General features: G+C 37.9%; 1 pseudogene across 1 annotated transcript; it reads right to left on the bottom strand.

The window, feature by feature from the left end:
* Positions 1-1,800: 1,800 nt before the first annotated feature.
* Positions 1,801-18,190, bottom strand: LOC309664454 (thioredoxin reductase-like selenoprotein T pseudogene; annotated as a pseudogene). The gene has a single exon. The product of its transcript is annotated as a thioredoxin reductase-like selenoprotein T pseudogene (transcript).
* Positions 18,191-18,928: the final 738 nt, after the last annotated feature.

The following is an 18,928-nucleotide window of genomic DNA, read 5'->3' as shown; positions in this document are numbered from 1 at the left end:
GTGGTGAGAGTGGACATCCTTGTCTCATTCCTGATCTTAGAGGAAATGCTTTCAGTTTTTCACCGTTGAGAATGATGTTTGCTGTGGGTTTGTCATATATGGCCTTTATTATGTTGAGGTAGGTTCCCTCTATGCCCACTTTCTGGAGAGTTTTTATCATAAATGGGTGTTGAATTTTGTCAAAAGCTTTTTCTGCATCTATTGAGATGATCATATGGTTTTTATTCTTCCATTTGTTAGTATGGTGTATCACATTGATTGATTTGCGTATATTGAAGAATCCTTGCATCCCTGGGATAAATCCCACTTGATCGTGGTGTATGATCCTTTTAATGTGTTGTTGGATTCTGTTTGCTAGTATTTTGTTCAGGAATTTTGCATCTATATTCATCAGTGATATTGGTCTGTAATTTTCTTTTTTTTGTAGTGTCTTTGTCTGGTTTTGGTATCAGGGTGATGGTGGCATCATAGAATGAGTTTGGGAGTGTTCCTTCCTCTGCAATTTTTTGGAAGAGTTTGAGAAGGATAGGTGTTAGCTCTTCTCTAAATGTTTGATAGAATTCACCTGTGAAGCCATCTGGTCCTTGGCTTTTGTTTGTTGGAAGATTTTTAATCACAGTTTCAATTTCATTACTTGTGATTGGTCTGTTCATATTTTCTGTTTCTTCCTGGTTCAGTCTTGGAAGGTTATACCTTTCTAAGAAGTTGTCTGTTTCTTCCAGGTTGTCCATTTTATTGGCCTAGAGTTGCTTGTAGTAGTCTCTTAGGATGCTTTGTATTTCTGCGGTGTCTGTTGTAACTTCTCCTTTTTCATTTCTAATTTTATTGATTTGAGTCCTCTCCCTCTTTTTCTTGATGAGTCTGGCTAATGGCCAGAATGTAAATATTCTTAACTTTAGCAATAAATAAATAAGTAAATAACAGCTGGCAACAGTTGGATGGTGGAAAGAGTTGGTAGTGGTAGAGATACGAGGGGCAAGTATACTAGAGGAGCTAGTATCTTTATTTACTAACTGGCAATCTAAGAGATGCAGCCTGTGCATGATGAGTAAGAAAGAGAGGCGCAGTACCCAGCCTCCACACTGGCAGCCAATGATCCCTGACACTTGGTACTCATGCCCTTGTATGGTCCTTTCCTATATTTAGTATGAATGATATAAATGTATGACCAGGAAGATCTTGCAGAAATGATGGTGTGTGATTCCAAAGCTAGTTCTTATGAGACACTGTAGTTTCCATGTGGCTTTCTCTCTTGGATCACTTGCTCCTGGTGTATGCCTGGTAATGAGAACACTGGTATAGTCTTGTGGATGTCTATGTGATGAGGATCTGAGGCTTCCTGCCCACTGCTAATACCAACTTGCAATCCATGTGAGTGAGCCGTTCTTGGAAGTGGACGCCTTTGGATGACTACAGCCCTGGTTAGCATCTCATCCGCAACTTCATGAGAGAACCTATATCAGAACCACCTAGCTAATCCTCTCCTAAATTCTTTTTTTTTTTTTTAAGTATTTGTTTATTTATTTATTTATGGCTGTGTTGGGTCTTCGTTCTGTGCGAGGGCTTTCTCTAGTTGTGGCAAGCGGGGGCCACTCTTCATCGCGGTGCGCGGGCCTCTCACTGTCACGGCCTCTCTTGTTGCGGAGCACAGGCTCCAGACACGCAGGCTCAGTAATTGTGGCTCACGGGCCCAGCTGCTCCGCGGCATGTGGGATCTTCCCAGACCAGGGCTCGAACCCGTGTCCCCTGCATTGGCAGGCAGATTCTCAACAACCGCGCCACCAGGTAAGCCCCTCCTCTCCTAAATTCTGATCCAAAGAAACTGTCTAAGATACAAAATGTTTATCACTATTTTAAACAGCTAAGTTTTAGAGTGATTATTTAGGCAACAATAGATAACTGACACAGATTTTAGTACTAGAAGTGAAGTGATGTTATAACAAAAACTGAAGTGTGGGAGTAGCTTTGGAACTGAGCAGTGGGTGGAAGCTGAAAAAAAAAAAGGTAAGTGAAAATCTAAAGTGCCTTGAAGTGACTTTTGGTGGAACCTGCATGGCCTTAGAGGAGGCTGCTGGTGAGAGGTTAAATAAAACTAAGAAAAATGTAACTGAATACCAGACAAAGGGAATCCTTGTTATGTAGAGAGAGAACATAGCAATACCGCTGCCTGAAGTAACATGGAAAATAAAAAATGTACCTAATGAACTGGGTGATCTAGTGAAGATCTCCACACAGGCAGGTGGATGGTGCCACCTGGTTTCTTCTTGCAGCTTATATTGAAACACAAGAGGAAAGAGATAAGCTGGAGAAAGAATTTTTATACAGTAAGAAGCCAGGACTTGATGAAGCCAGCTGTAAAAATTTTTCCAGTCTCTCCAGGTAGGAAACAACACTAAAATTAAGATATGGCTTTTAGTAGAATATAAAATCCTGGGCACTGTCTGGAAAAAGTGCCAGGAAAAAGGTGAAGTCAAGGGTGTGGCTATAAAATCCTTTGCTAATACCTCAAAAGGATCTAAGAACAATAGAGCTTTCTAAGAAGCTTAAGGGTGCTCTTTCTCAACAGTCTTAGTTGAAGATCAAGATGAAAGGGTTATCATAAAGAAACCCTATGTGTGCATTTCTGTTTTATGGAATAAATCCCCCCAAAGAAAATTATACTGGAAGAAATATTGCTAGCTTGGATTGAAAGGGACAGAAACATATGAATAGAAAGAAGCACTGGACCCACAAACTTACAGGCAGGAAGCAAGCAAACACAGGCAACTGTTCATTGAAAAGGTAGGGTAACTCAAAGGATGGCAACAGTAGCCCAGAAGGCAGAGCAATGAGAACTATTCCAGGAAAGGAGTAAGACTGAGTCAAGAAACTTTCCAATCAAGAAAATTCCAACTGGATTTCAGAATTGGTATGGACAAGTGATCACTTTTACTCCACTTTTAAATGGGACTGTCTATAATGTTTTATCCTGTGTCTGTCCCACTACTGTATGTTGAATGTGTGGAGCAGATAACAGGTTAACAGGATCTGTACAATACGTATACTCAAGTAATCACACCTACACTTACACTAGTTTAGATGGCAAGATCCCAGACTTCCAGTAGATGCTATGAAGTATCCTTCATAGCATATCCTTCTCTTGTGACATCTTGAGAAGAGGTAAGTGTATTTTGGGGGGGGGGGGGCGTGGTTAGTTGTGAATCATGCAAGCCAGAGGGAAGAAGATGACCCCATTTCTGTTATCCTTGACCTTGTGTAGTCCCCTCACGCAAGCTGTATAATCCAGAGGCTATTACAGAAATGGTGGTGTGTGACTTTTGAGGCTAGGCCATAAAGCACATGGAAGCTTTCACCTGGCTCCTTCTCGGAACAGTTGCTCTGGGGGCAGCTAATGTCTGGTAGTGAAGAACTTAAGTTGCCCTGTGGAGAAGTGCAGATGGCAAGGAAAAAAGTCAACACCAACAGTCAGCACCAACTCAACAACCATGTGAGTGAGCCATTTGGGAAGCAAATTCTTCAACCCCAGTCAAGTCCTCAGATGACTGCAGCTCCAGCTGATGACTTGACTACAGTCTCATGAGCCAGGACCATACACACAGTTAATTTGCTTCCAAATTCCTGACCCACAGAAACTGTGAGGTAATAAGCATTTATTGCTGTTGTAAGTCACTAACTTTTAGTGTAATTTGTTGTACAGTAATAAACAACTAAGTCAAGAGATTTAAGTACTTTAATAAGAGTAAGAAAAGTAACCAGTAGAAAGAATAAATACAGTGGAATAATGGTATTGGGAGTAAAGAGTGGGACTAATGATGTGTGTGTAAATGAACAAAACCCTCACCTGTCACATTATGGATTGATAATGTCTAAAATTAGTAAAGAAATAGTTGAGTAAAGTTATTGTTTAGAAATTTGAAAATTTTTAAAAACTAAAGATAGAAATGATTCAGGCCTCTCACCTTCTGAGATGGCCCATACTCTCTGGAGTGTGTTTCTCTCTAAATAAAACCACTTCTTAACCTAAAAAAAAAGAAAAAAAAAGAAATGATTCAAAGTGATTGCCTCTGGGACAGAGAATTGGGTTTTAAGCCAAATTCATGTTATATTTTGATTTTTAAAAAAAGAATATTGGGGAATTTTAAATACCTCAAAAATTAAATCTATCAATATAAATATATATGCTAACAAATATGTCTATGTCATATATTTTCACAGCTCATTTAAGAGATGCTTTAAACATTTAGCTTTGTTCTAAACATGAGAAAACTGAACAGGAATATGCCTCAGAATTCTTGTATTCAAATACACCAATATTGTTCTTTAATACTCTTGGGTAAAAATTTTAGAACTGATGTGTCATACTTTCCACACTGTAAAAGTTTGAATATTTTTACAGAAACATTTGTTTAACTAACTAGAAGTCTATCTTTGTGTTGTAACTTCAGGAAATGCAAATATTTGATACAAACTCACCTATTAAAAGCAAATGACTCAGGGACTTCCCTGGTGGCACAGTGGTTAAGAATCCACCTGCCAGGCTTCCCTGGTGGCGCAGCGGTTGAGAGTCTGCCTGCCAGTGCAGGGGACACGGGTTCAAGCCCTGGTCTGGGAAGATCCCACATGCCGTGGAGCAACTGGGCCCGTGAGCCACAATTGCTGAGCCTGCGCGTCTGGAGCCTGTGCTCCACAGCAAGAGAGGCCGCGATGGTGAGAGGCCCGTGCATCGCGATGAAGAGAGGCCCCCGCTTGCCACAACTAGAGAAAGCCCTCGCACAGAAACGAAGACCCAACACAGCAAAAATAAATAAATAAATAAAATTAAGGATCCACCTGCCAATCCAGGGGGCATGGGTTCAAGCTCTGGTCCGGGAAGATCCCACAGGCCGCGGAGCAACTAAGCCCGTGTGCCACAACTACTGAGCCTGTGCTCTAGAGCCCCTGCTCTGCAACAGGAGAAGCCACCACAGTGAGAAGCCCACACACCGCAACAAAGAGTAGCCCCCACTCGCCACAACTAGAGAAAGCCCACACAGCAACGAAGAGCCAACGCAGCCAAAAAATAAATAATAAAAAAATTTTTTTAAAAACCAAAACAAAACAAAACAGAAAAACAAAAAAACAAATGAATCAGTACTTTTCTTTCTCTGTCTGGCTTACTTCAATAAGCATAATACCCTCCAGGTATGTTTTCACTTATATGTGGTATCTAAAAATATAAAACAAATGAATGAATATCACAAAACAGAAACAGACTCATAGAGAACAAGCTAGTGGTTAGCAGTGGGGAGAGGAGTAGGGGAAGGGAAAAAATAAGGGAAGGGGATTAAAAGGTACAAACTAATGTGTATAAAATAAATAAGATATAAGGATGTAATATACAGCACAGAGAATATAGTCAACATTTTATAATAACTTTAAATAGAGTATAAACTATAAAAATATTGAATCACTATGTTGTACACCTGAAACTAACACAATATTGTAAATAAAAAAAGCAGGACTTCCCTGGTGGCACAGTGGTTAAGAATCCGCCTGCCAATGCAGGGGACATGGGTTCAATCCCTGGTACAGGAAGGTCCCACATGCTGCAGAGCAACTAAGCCCGTGCGCCACAACTACGGAGCCTGTGCTCTAGAGCCCGCAAGCCACAACTACTGAGCCTATGTGCCACAACTACCAAAGCCTGTGCACCCAGAGCCCATGCTCCGCAACAAGAGAAACCACTACAATGAGAAGCCCGCGCACTGCAACGAAGAGTGGCCTCCGCTCGCCGCAACTAGAGAAAGCCCGCGTGCAGCAACAGAGACCCAACACACCCAAAAATAAATAAATAAATAAATAAATAAAGCAAATGACTCAGCTATGATCACAAAGTAAAATACAACTTTCCACAGTAAGCTCAAGAAATGTTTAAAACAAAGGGACTCAAAAATGTTGAGAATAAAAGAGTTAGCAAAGGCATACCATGCAACTAAAAGCAAAAAGCAGGAGTCATAATCTTAATAGCAGACCAAGTTATTTTCAGATCCAAAAGCATTAAGTGAGACAAAGATACCATTTTTTTTTAAGCTTATGTATTTATTTATTTGGCTGCGTTGGGTCTTTTGTTGCTGCGCAGGGACTTTCTCTAGTTGCGGTGAGCAGGGGCTACTCTTTTTTGTGGTACATAGGCTTCTCATTGTGGTGGCTTCTTTTGTTGCAGAGCACTGGCTCTAGGTGCGCGGGCTTCAGTAGTTGCGGCACGCGGGCTCAGAGTTGTGGCTCGTGGACTCTACAGTGCCTGCTCAGTAGTTGTGGTGCACAGGCTTTGTTACTCCATGGCATGTAGGATCTCCCCAGACCAGGGCTCAAACCCATGTCCCCTGCATTGGCAGGTGGATTCGTAACCACTGAAACACCAGGGAAGTCCAGACAAAGATACACTTTAATAATAAAATGCACAACCTAAAATAAAAATCCAACAGTTGTTAATGTATCAAATCATATAGCATCAAGATTCACAAAGAAACTTCACAGGAAATAAATAATACACATAATCAAAACTTTAAATCACTTTCTCAGCCTATGAATACTCAAGTGGTCAAACATTAGGTAATAGAATAAAGGCCCAAATAACAATGAGATGAGGTTATTCTTATTGTTATCTCTGTAATTTTCTCCTTGAAATAAGGAAAATATCGTCTTTTCAAGTACCCATGGAACGCCATAAATAATCGACCATAAATGCTGTGCCATTAATTAAATCTTGATAAATTCCAAAAAGTAGACATGGTACAGACAACCATGATCACAGTACAATAAAACTAATAGTGAATGACAAAACTAGAAAAGAAAGAGAGAAACAAAACCGACAATAAGGAGGTGAAAACAAAAACAAAAACTTTCTTACCGAATTCATCTAAAACATTGTTCATACTTATGTTAATAAATAAGAAATAATGAAAATAAATGAAACATTTATTCAAGAGATTAGAAAAATAATAACAAAATAAATCTAAGGGCACAGAAACAAGGAAACCATAGAGATAAGAACAGAAAATGAGGGACTTTCCTGGTGGTGCAGTGGTTAAGAATCTGCCTGCCAATGCAGGGTACACAGGTTTGAGCCCTGGTCCGGGAAGATCCCACATGCCATGAAGCAACTAAGCCCATGCACCACAACTACTGAGCCTTCACTCTAGAGCCCGTGAGCCATAACTACTGAGCCCATGTTCCACAACTGCTGAAGCCCATGTGCCTAGAGCCTGTGCTCCACAGCAAGAGAAGCCACCAAAATGAGAAGCCCATGCACCACAATGAAGAGTAGCCCCCACTCGCTGCAACTAGAGAAAGCCCGCATGCAGCAATGAAGACCCAACACAGCCAAAAATAAATAAATAAATAAAAAGTTTTTAAAAACCTACTTAAAAAAAAAAAAAGAACAGAAAATGAGTAGGAAACAGGAAAAAAATAGAACTAATAAATAAATCTAAACATTTGGTTGTTAAAAGATTAAATGATTATGTGATTAGCTAACTTAATCATGAAAAAATGAAAACTCATAAATTCAGAAGATAAGAAAGGATATTAGAGAAGTAACCATAGATCTAGAGGAAACTTAAATTATCATAAAAAATCATGAGACTATTTTGCTGAACTCTATATAAATAAATTTGAGAACCTTGTTAAAAAACAAAGTTATATAAACATTAGAAAGGAAGAGAAAATCATGATTACATGAAGATGAGAAGATTATGTATCTGAAAACCCTAATATAAGCAACTGAAATTTTATTATACTTGATGCAAAAATCAGTGATTGGGGATAAAATTAATATACAAATGTCTGTAGTCTTCATATCTATAAATAACAAATTGAAATATAAAATGAAATAAACCACTGTATTTACAACAGCAACAAGAATAATCAAATATCTAGGAATCTTTTTAACAAAGAATAAGAGTATACCTTATTTTTATTGTTATTATTTATTAATATCATTAAATTATTATTTTGGACACAAAAGAAGATGAACAATGTAATGACATACCACTGTCTTGATTAGGATTGTTGATATAAAATCATCGTAAAAATATATTTTATCCCTAAATTAACCAATAAATTTTATGTGAAGCCAGTAAATATATCAATAAGATTTTTTTTTAACAAGAAAACAATTCATAGGTTTCTAAACATCACATGAAAAATAAATAAGGACTCTGAATAAGAATAGTGTCTGAGGACAAACTGTGCCAGATATTAAGATATAAAGCTACAAGTAATTTTTTTTTAACTTACATCTGCTTAGTTTTTTATTGAGTTAAGTATAAAGGCCCAGTTAATCAACTAATTAAATTCATCAAGGCAGGAAACTTGAACCATGTTACCAGGATTTAAAAAGCGGCTGGTCTTCTGAATAGCCAAAGCAGTCTTGAGGGAAAAAAATGGAGCTGGAGGAATTAGACTCCTTGGCTTCAGATTATACTACAAAGGTACAGTAATCAAGACAATATGGTACTGGCACAAAAACAGAAATATAGATCAAGGGAACAGGATAGAAAGACCAGAGATAAACCCAGGCAACTATGGTCAACTAATCTATGACAAAGGAGACAAGGATATACAATGGAGAAAAGACAGTCTCTTCAATAAGTGGTGCTGGGAAAACTGGACAGCTACATGTAAAAGAATGAAATTAGAACACTCCCTAACACCATACACAAAAATGAACTCAAAATGGATTATAGACCTAAATGTAAGACTGAACACTATGAAGCTCTTAGAGGAAAACATAGGAAGAACACTTTTTGACATAAATCACAGCAAGATCTTTTTTGATCCACCTCCTAGAGTAATGGAAATAAAAACAAAAATAAACAAATGGGACCTAATGAAACTTAAAGCTTTTGCAAAACAAAGGAAACTACAAACAAGATGAAAAGACAACCCTCAGAATGGGAAAAATATTTGCAAACAAATCAACGGACAAAGGATTAATCTCCAAAATATATAAACAGCTCATTCAGCTCAATATTAAGAAAACAAACAGCCCAATCAAAAACTGGGCAGAAGACCTAAGTAGACATTTCTCCAAAGAAGACATACAGATGGCCAACAAACACATGAAAATATGCTCAACATCACTAATTATTAAGGAAATGCAAATCAAAATTACAATGAGGTATCACCTCACACCAGTTAGAATGGGCATCATGAGAACATCTACAAACAACAAATGCTGGAGAGGATATGGAGAAAAGGGAACCCTCTTGCACTGTTGGTGGGAATGTAAATTGATACAGCCAATATGGAGAACAGTATGGAGGTTCCTTAAAAACTAAAAATAGAATGACCATATGACCCAGCAATCCCACTACTGGGCGTATACCCAGAGAAAACCATAATTCAAAAAGACACATGTACCTCAATGTTCATTGCAGCACTATTTACAATAGCCAGGACACGGAAGCAACCTAAGTGTCCATCGACAGACGAATGGATAAAGAAGATGTGGTACTTATATACAATGGAATATTACTCAGCCATAAAAAGGAACGAAATTGGGTCATTTGTAGAGACGTGGATGGATCTAGAGACTGTCATACAGAGTGAAGTAAGTCAGAAAGAGAAAAACAAATATCATATATTAACGCATATATGTGGAACCTAAAAAAATGGTACAGATGAACCAGTTTGCAGAGCAGAAATAGAGACACAGATGTAGAGAACAAATGTATGGACACCAAGGGGGGAAAGTGGCAGGGGTTGGGGTGGTAGTGTGATGGATTGGGAGATTGGGATTGATGTATATACACTAATATGTATAAAATAGATAACTAATAAGAACCTGCTGTATAAAAAAATAAATAAAATAAAATTCAAAAATTCAAAAAAATAATAAAAATAAAAAGTGGTTGGTCTTTTAGTAGTTCTCTGGTAATTACCCGTGCACACACACATATATACAAATTGGCAGAGTAATTTGGATATAGAATTTCCCCCCATAATCTTATATAATGTGCTGTTCACAATATACAGTATTTTGAAAACTATATAAATTGGAATGACCAAATTAGACATGTCTGATAAACTCATATAAAGTATTTGGGAACTTCAACTCTAGTCCCGAAAAGATCAGTTTTAAATTATAAAAAAGGAAAATTCATATAATATATAAAATCACAACAGACTCAACAGACATCTTTGAAAACAAATCATATTGTAAGTCAATTTTCTACTTTTTCAAATATGGCCAGGAAAAAGAGAAGTACAAGTAGTAATGTCTGCATTTTTTTAAAAAAACTATTAACTGAGTGGACTGGGGAAGAAAAAAAAAAACTGTGTTGCTCTCCATGAATGTGCAGAATTTCAAAATGTGCCAGCACTGAAAAACTGCCTTGCATTGAGGTTTTCCAAGAGGTACAACGAGCCTGCCAAGAAAACATCTGGTCTGTACTAAGAGCTTGCTGTCTTCAGTACAGGTCTTCATAATGTCGCTCATGCTGCTCTTGCAAAAATCCCTTAATGTAAAAGAGTTTTCAGCACTGATAGGTGGGACTATGATTGATGGTGTGGGATTGAATCCATATGCACACTGAGTTTCATTTCACTGTCAAGAATTTGAACAAGCTGTTGCATGGATGGAAGGTGACCAGATTCCAGCTTAGACCACACAGATACATCATTCAAAGTTATCTCAAATGCACCAGTTGACATATATTGGTTCTCAATCATGTTGCTCAAGAAGAAGACCATCATACATGCATAGACCTTATTTTCTTGGCCCCACTACCAGATGCTAGGAGCTTGCATGCCAAAGAAAGCAAAAGGATCCTTGCCAACAATTATTAAGCTTAATTAATAAGCTAGCTTGAAGACTGACAGGAAATCTTGACTGAAGGCTAGCTTGAAGACTGATAGGAAAGATGTTATGTGTCTATATGTTGGTTGAGGGAGGTAATTCTCTCCTTCAATGTGGATGTCTGGGTACCACTGGATAATAACCCGCCTGTACTCCTCCAACACCCGCCTATAACCTCAGGAAACACAAATCTGGAACTTGAGCAGCGGCCCCGTGGCGTACTGCATCTTTAATCTCTTGCCAGGCAGGCCGCCCAGGTTGGCCGAGGCATCACTGCGGACCGGTCCACCACATACGCTGCCACCAGGAGAAGTAGCAGAACCCTCATCTTAAAGGAGCCAACCACTTCGGCTGCCCTCAGATGGAGACTGCAGCCAGCTCAAGGCAAAGCCGGAGCCGAGCTCAAAGCTACAACTAATTAAAATAGTGTTGTCTGGTGCATGAAAAGAGATGTCAGTAAAGAAAAAATAGACCCAATACGTATGTAACTTTAGTGCAGATGCATGTATATGTGTGTTTAATACGTATAATACATATCTGATAAATTAACATTAAAATCATTGGAAAATAATTGAATTGTTTAACCTGGCAATGAAAAATTAATCAGTCGATCTAAGAAAGAATTGGAAAATTTTATTTGAGCCAAATTGGTGGATTATAACCTGGGAAGAGCATCTCAGAATGCTCTGAGAACTGTTCCGCCCATTAGAGTCAAGACACAGTTTATATAAGTTTTTTGAGACAGAGGGCTGTACATTAAACAACGTATTATTGACAGTTTACATAATCCAGACCTAAGCACCATCATGGTGGGTCATGTGACCCTTTACACGATCAGGAAGGAATGTTATCTTTTAAGGAGTTGTCTTGTTGATGTTACAAGAATGTTGTTGTTTATGGTTGAGCAGGTATTCCTGCCAATGGGGGAGGTTTGGGCAATGCATAATGCAGATGCCCAATGCACAGTAGGGGGAGAGGGAAAGCCAAAGGGCAGAGAAGAATTTTTATGTCTAAATTTTTCTTGTCTTGCCATAGATATGAATTTTATTTCACAATTCAGTGGTATTGGAACAGCTGAGTATCCATCTGGGAAAATAAATTGATCACTATTTCACACCTTAGAACAAAATACATTCCATATGGTTTAGAAATGTAAACATAAAACAAATTAAACCATAAAAATGCTAAGAGGAAATTTGGGAGTTTTTCTGTATATATTCTTGGAATTGGTAAGACATTTTTGAGTAATGCCTACAGAATCCAGGAGCCATTTTTAAAAAAAGAATTGAAAAATGCAATCATATCAGATTAAAGCATTTCTTTGTGGCAAGAAAACATCAAGACAAAAATCACACAGTTAATTTTCATAGCGTCATAAATCAATAGAGGAGAGTGTAGTGAATTATTAGTAAAGTGGGCAAAGATATGACCAGATAGTCACAGGTTAAGAAATATAAATGGTTTTAAAATTTATATAAAGGTGTTCAACCTTAGACTCAGTCATAAAAATAGAAATGCAACTAAAACTACATGAGGTGACTTAAAAAAATAGTTCAATAAAAAAGGTGCCAGTGAGAGTGTGGGGGGCTGACTCTTAGCTGCAGGTGTGAAGATGTATTGATACAATTGCCCTGGAGGGAAATTAAGCAAAACAATGTATCTTTCAGAATTAAAAACTGATATAAGCTTTAGCCCAGCAATACTTCTAAATTTTTATCCTACATATAAATTCTTACATGTGCAAAGTGATAAATGCACACAAATATTAATTATAACATTGTCTGTAATAAAATTTTAAAAACAAATTTAATAAGAGTTAAATTATGCTATATCGCTACATTGTTATATGCTGCTATTTCAAAAAGAAGTAACTTCATATGTTTATGTATTGATTTAGGAGGAACTCCTAAAAATATATTGTGAAATGATTACAGAACTGTATGTATTTGTTACTACGTGAGGGTGAGGAATATATAGAATCACATATTTGTAAATGCATTGACAATTTCTAGTAGGATCCTTAGGAACTAGTAACAGTAATTGCTTCTGTGTCGGGGAGCTGGGTTGCTGAAGGATAGAGGTAGTGTTACCCAAAAACTGGGTTCACCTCTTAGTGGGTGTTGAGCCAAAAGACACAACCAAGGCAAAGAGCTAGAAAAGGAAGGATTTATTACTTGCAGCAAGTAAGGAGAACACAGGGGATCTTTCCCAAAGCAGTGTCTCCCCAAACAACAAAATAGGGGAAGTTCTATGCTAAGGGTACATGCATATTCATGAAGGGGCTTGAGCAGAGGAGAATTCAGCATAGACTTGGGGCAAAGGTCAACAGAGTCCAAGCTTTAGTTGATTGAAGTCATGAGGGTCAGAAAAGGTCAGCATCATCATTCCATCCTCCACCTGGGTGGGGGCCTTAGTTCCTGCAGAACTCAAAGATACATATCTCACTGTTATGTACATTCTTTGAGGAGGAACTAGGACACTGTTTTACTGCTGGACTATTGTTTCTTGACTACTTTTCCTTTGTTCCTGCATTCCCTCACTTGCCTTAAGATCATTAATTACTGAGACCTGTTCAAGGGCAAGCATTGTGGCCAGGCTTTGATCACAAAATGGCTTAGACACAAAATGGCCTCTCTTATGTCAAGAAAGCCATGCCTGGTTCTCTTTTTTTGGGGACTGCTTACCCTATCTACTTACAGTAAGAGGGAGACTGCCTTTGCACTGTATTTCTTTATGCACGGTTTACATTTTATACGTGTGCATAAATTAAGAATAAATAAAAATAATAATATGCATGTAAATCAACGAAGTTGGAACTCTAACTCAAAAATAAACTCAAAATGGCTTAAAGACTTGAATATAAGACATGACACCATGAAACTCCTAGAAGAGAACATAGGCAAAAGATTCTCTGACATGTAGCAATGTTTTCTTAGGTCAGTCTCCCAAAGCAATAGAAATAAAAGCAAAAACAAACAAATAGGACCTAATCAAACTTACAAACTTTTGCACAGCAAAGCATAAACAAAATGAAAAGACAACATATGAACTAAGAGAAAATATTTGCAAACAATGCAACCAAAAAGGGCTTAATTTCCAGAAAACACAAACAGCTCATACAACTCAATAACAAAAACAAACAAACAAAAAAACCCAACCCAATCAAAAAGTGGGCAGAAGACCTAAATATACATTCCTCCAAAGAAGACATACAGATGGCCAACAGGCACATGAAAAGATGCTCAACATCGCTAATTATTAGAGAAATGCAAATCAAAACTACAATGAGGTATCATCTCACACCAATCAGAATGGCCAATGGCAAAAGGTCTACAAATAATAAGAGAGGGTGTGGAGAAAATGGAACCCTACTACACTGTTGGTGGGAATGTAAATTGGTGCAGCCATGATGGAAAACAGTATGGGGGTGACTTAAAAAACTAAAAATAGAGTTACCATATGATCCAGCAATCCCACTCCTGGGCACATATCCAGAAAAGATGAAAACTCTAATTCAAAAAGATACATGCACCCAGATGTTTATCTTGGCAGTATTTAAAATAGCCAAGACATGGAAGCAACCTAAGTGTCCATCAACAGATGAATGGATAAAGAAGATGTGGTATATATATATGTGTGTGTGTGTGTGTGTGTATATATATATATATATATATATATATATATATATATATATATATATATATATATATATAATGGAATATTACTCAGCCACAAAAAAGAATGAAATAATGCCATTTGAAGCAACATGGATGGACGTAGAGATGATCATACTAAGTGAAGTAAGTCAGACAGCAAAAGATAAATATTATATGATATAACTTATATGTGGAATCTAAAAAATAGTACAAATGAACTTATTTATAAAATGGACTCACAGACATAGAAAACAAACTATGGTTACCAGAGGAGAAGGAGGAGGGTGGGGGTAGGGATAAATTGGGAGTATGGGATTAACAGATGCACACTACCAAATGTGAAATGAATAAACAACAAGGATTTACTGTATAACACAGGGAAATATATCCATTGTCTTGTAATAAACTATAATGAAAAAGAGTGAAAGAAAAGGATAACAGAATTGCTTTGCTGTACACCTGAAACTAACACAATATTGTAAATCAACTATACTTCAATAAAAAATAATAATAATTTAACATTATCTAACCTGTATATTTGCCCCTGAAGAAGTAAGTCAAGTCCATAAATGAGATGTTTGCATTGAAAATGATTAGGGATGTAAATTGGAACATGGAGATTGGTTCAAGATGGCAGAGTAGAAGGACATGCTCTCACTCTCTCTTTCGAGAACACCGGAATCACAACTAACTGCTGAACAATGATCGACAGGAAGACACTGGAACTCACCAAAAAAGATACGCCACATCCAAAGACAAAGGAGAAGTCGCAATGAGACGGTAGGAGGGGCGCTATCACAATAAAATTAAATCCCATAACTGCTGGGTGGGTGACTCACAAACTGGAGAACACTTATACCACAGAAGTCCACCCACTGGAATGAAGGTTCTGAGCCACACATCAGGCTTCCCAACCTGGGGGCCTGGCAACAGGAGGAGGAAATCCTAGAGAATCAGACTTTGAAGGCTAGTGGGATTTGATTGCAGGACTTTGACAGGACTGGGGGAAACAGAGACTCCACTCTTGGAGGGCACACACAAAGTCGTGTGCACATCGGAACCCAGGGGAAGGAGCAGTGACCTCACTGGAGACTGAACCAGACCTACCTGCTAGTGTTGGAGGGACTCCTGCAGAGGCAGCGGGCAGCTTTGGCTCACCAAGGGACAAGGACACTGGCAACAGAAGTTCTGGGAAGTGCTCCTTGGCGTGAGCCCTCCCAGAGTCCGCCATTAGCCCCACCAAAGAGCCCCGGTAGGCTCCAGTGTTGGGTCGCCTCAGGCCAAACAACCAACAGGGAGGGAACGCAGCCATGCCCATCAGCAGACAAGCAGATTAAAGTTTTACTGAGCTCTGCCCACCAGACCAACAGCCAGCTCTACCATCAACCAGTCCCTCCCATCAGGAAACTTCCACAAGCCTCTTAGATAGCCTGATCCACCAGAGGGCAGACAGCAGAAACAAGAAGAACTACAATCCTGCAGCCTGTGGAACAAAAACTACATTCACAGAAAGATAGACAAGATGAAAAAGCAGAGGGCTATGTACCAGATGAAGGAACAAGATAAAACCCCAGAAAAACAAGTAAATGAAAGGGAGATAGCCAATCTTCCAGAAAAAGAATTCAGAATAATGATAGTGAAGATGATCCAGGACCTCGGAAAAAGAATGGAGGCAAAGATCGAAAAGATGTAAGAAATGTATGACAAAGATCTGGAAGAATTAAAGAACAAACAGAGATGAACAATACAATAACTGAAATGAAAAATGCACTAGAAGGAATCAATAGCAGAATAACTGAGGCAGAAGAACGGATAAGTGACCTGGAAGACAGAATGGTGGAATTCACTATCACTGAACAGAATAAAGAAAAAAGAATGAAAAGAAATGAAGACAGCCTCAGAGACCTCTGGGAAAACATTAAACGCAACAACATTAGATTATAGGGGTCCCAGAAGGAGAAAAGAGAGAGAAAGGACCCAAGAAAATATTTGAAGAGATTACAGTCTAAAACTTCCTTAACATGGGCAAGGAAAGAGCCACCCAAGTCCAGGAAACACACAGAGTCCCATACAGGGTAAACCCAAGGAGAAACATACTGAGACACATAGTAATCAAATTGGCAAAAGTTAAAGACAAAGAAAAATTATTGAAAGCAGCAAGGGAAAAATGACAAATAACATACAAGGGAACTCCCATAAGGTTAACAACTGATTTTTCAGCAGAAACTCTACAAGCCAGAAGGGAGTGACATGATATACTTAAAGTGATGAAAGGGAAGAACCTACAACCAAGATTACTCTACCCGGCAAGGATCTCACTCAGATTTGATGGAGAAATCAAAAGCTTTACAGACAAGCAAAAGCTATGAGAATTCAGCACCACCAAACCAGCTCTACAACAAATACTAAAGGAACTTCTCTAAGTGGGAAACATGAGAGAAGGAAAGGACCTATAAAAACAAACCCACCAAAATTAAGAAAATGGTAATAGGAACATACATATCGATAATTACCTTAAATGTGAATGGATTAAATGCTCCAACCAAAAGACACAGGCTTTCTGAATGGATACAAAAACAAGACCCATCTATATGCTGTCTACAAGAGACCCACTTCAGACCTGGGACACATACAGACTGAAAGTGAGGGTATGGAAAAAGATATTCCATGCAAATGGAAATCAAAAGAAAGCTGGAGTGGCAATACTCATATCAGATAAAATAGACTTTAAAATAAAGAATGTTACAAGAGACAAGGAAGGACATTACATAATGATCAAGGGATCAATCCAAGAAGAAGATATAACAATTATAAATATGTATGCACCCAACATAGGAGCACCTCAATATAAAAGAAAACTGCTAACAGCTCTAAAAGAGGAAATCGACAGTAACACAATAATAGTGGAGGACTTTAACATCTCACTTACACCAATGGACAGATCATCCAAACAGAAAATTAATAAGGAAACAGAAGCTTTAAATGACACAACAGACCAGATAGATTTAATTGATATTTATAGGACATTCCATCCAAAAGCAGCAGATTACACTTTCTTCTCAAGTACACACGGAACATTCTCCAGGATAGACAATATCCTGGGTCACAAATCAAGCCTCAGTAAATTTAAGAAAATTGAAATCATACCAAGCATCTTTTCTGACCACAATGCTGTGAGATTAGAAATCAATTACAGCAAAAAAAAAAGTAAAAACCACAAACACATGGAGGCTAAACAATACGTTACTAAATAACCAAGAGATCACTGAAGAAATCAAAGAGGAAATTAAAAAATACCTAGAGACAAATGACAATGAAAACACGACAATCGAAAACCTATGGGATGCAGCAAAAGCAGATCTAAGAGGGAAGTTTATAGCTATACAAGCCTACCTCAAGAAACAAGAAAAATCTCAAATAAACAACCTAACGTTACACCTAAAGGAACTAGAGAAAGAAAAACAAACAAAACCCAAAGTTAGCAGAAGGAAAGAAATCATAAAGATCAGAGCAGAAATAAATGAAATAGAAACAAAGAAACCAATAGCATAGATCAATGAAACTAAAAGCTTGTTCTTTGAGAAGATAAACAAAATTGATAAACCATTAGCCAGACTCATCAAGAAAAAGAGGGAGAGGACTCAAATCAATAAAATCAGAAATGAAAAAGGAGAAGATACAACAGACACCGCAGAAATACAAAGCATCCTAAGAGACTACTACAAGCAACTCTATGCCGATAAAATGGAGAACCTGGAAGAAATGGACAAATTCTTAGAAAAGTATAACCTTCCAAGACTGAACCAGGAAGAAACAGGAAATATGAACAGACCAATCACAAGTCATGAAACTGAAACTGTGATTAAAAATCTTCCAACAAACAAAAGTCCAGGACCAGATAGCTTAACAGGCAAATTATATCAAACATTTAGAGAAGAGCTAAGACCCATCCTTCTCAAATTCTTCCAAAATATTGCAGAGGAAGGAACACTCCCAAACTCATTCTATGAGGCCACCATCACCCTGATACCAAAACTAGACAAAGATACTACAAAAAAAGAAAATTACAGGCCAATATCACTAATGAATAGAGATGCAAAAATCCTCAACAAAATACTAACAAAGAGAATCTAACAACACATTAAATGGATCATACATCATGATCAAGTGGGATTTATCCCAGATGCAAGGTTTCTTCAACATACGCACATCAATCAATGTGATACACCATATTAACAAATTGAAGAATACAAACCATATGATCATCTCAATAGATGCAGAGAAAGCTTCTGACAAAATTCAACACCCATTTATGATAAAAATTCTCCAGAAAGTGGGCATAGATGGAACCTACTTCAACGTAATAAAGGCCATATATGAAACCCACAGCAACATCATTCTCAATGGTGAAAAACTGAAACCATTTCCTCTA

Source organism: Balaenoptera physalus (assembly GCF_965194825.1).
Source record: "Balaenoptera physalus genome assembly, chromosome: 7".
NCBI lineage: Eukaryota > Metazoa > Chordata > Mammalia > Artiodactyla > Balaenopteridae > Balaenoptera > Balaenoptera physalus.
Note: the sequence above shows the minus strand (reverse complement) of the source record. Positions and strands in the feature narration are given on the sequence as shown.